This window comes from Camellia sinensis, chromosome 9, assembly GCF_055761805.1.
Source record: "Camellia sinensis isolate YWXY chromosome 9, ASM5576180v1, whole genome shotgun sequence".
Taxonomy (NCBI): Eukaryota; Viridiplantae; Streptophyta; class Magnoliopsida; order Ericales; family Theaceae; genus Camellia; species Camellia sinensis.
Window position 1 is genome coordinate 136,708,683 of NC_138969.1, and position 1,307 is coordinate 136,709,989.

A 1,307-nucleotide genomic window follows, 5' to 3' on the forward strand; every position below is an offset into this window, starting at 1 on the left:
CCTAGATTTTTGTTTAAAAATTCTGAAATCACAACATAACTTAGAAAATCAAATAACTAAGTTAAAAACCATACAAAGTGTCAAAGTAATCCCTACCTTAAAGAAGAAGACTCAAAGGAAAGGTGAGTAGAACTCAATGGGGCCGAAAACACGAACTTCTCCGATTAAAACGAAGCCCTCGACGGGCTCTCTCTTTTTATCAAAGGGACTAGGGTGTAGAGATTGATGGATCAATGGGTATTTGGAGTTTAGAGATGGTTTCTAGAGAGGAAGAGAATGTAGATTTGAGAGAGAGAGAGAGAGAGAGAGAGAGAGAGAAGTGAAAAAATGATCCCAAAAGTGACTTTTACAACCTGATATACGCGTAGACCGCTCCAGCACAAGAATGGTCGCTCAAGCGACTAGACACAACAAGTGAGATCGCTTGAGCAAACAAAATGACCACTTGAGCGAAGAACACCACCCTCCCAATACTTTTGCAGGCCTGCAAAAGAACTGTGAATTCTAAAAGACCTCTCGAGCATAAGAAGGATTGCTCGAGCTAAGATCGCCCGAGTGAAGAATGCCATATTCCCAATAGTTTTGCAGACCTGCAAAAGTACTAGAAGTCCTCAAAGTTCGCTCAAGCACAAGAATGTTCGCTCGAGCAAACAAGCAAAAATCTAGGCAACATAGTTTTGAAAAGACTAACTCCCAACCTGTTTCAAACTCAACGAAAACTCCAAATAGCCAAACACAACAAACAATAAGATAAAAGAAGTTGAACAACCAATAAGACAAGGAGATTCCGGATCCAAAACAATAAATGGGCCGGGTCTAAACTAGAGTCGTTATAAAACACCCTATGAAGTATATGGGGGCCTCATCTATCTGCACTAGATAGCAGTAACACACACTCTTTAGTTCTTCATATTCTCTCTTTAACTCTAGTGACTAACTTTATCATCGGAGTGTCCTCGGCCGGCAACCCTGGTTGGGTGGTACCGAATATGTTCATCCTTGTAGATCTACAGGGGTTAAGCTCATCTCTTTGTTAGATCTCTTCAACAATCCATATGAGAGGATTTTCTTGGTCTCAGAAGTTTGAGAATTTGGAACTCCCATTTATTATCCTTAAAAACTCACCATGGTATAATTTATAAATATGTATTACATTAATATGATGTTTTAAATACTTAAAAAAAAAAACTATCACTTATTTAGCATATAACCCATGCTATGAATTGGAAACACAATCCATTATCTATAAATGAGGGAGAATTCTATTATACACACCCATGTGCTATATGAACCCTTAGGTACATAAT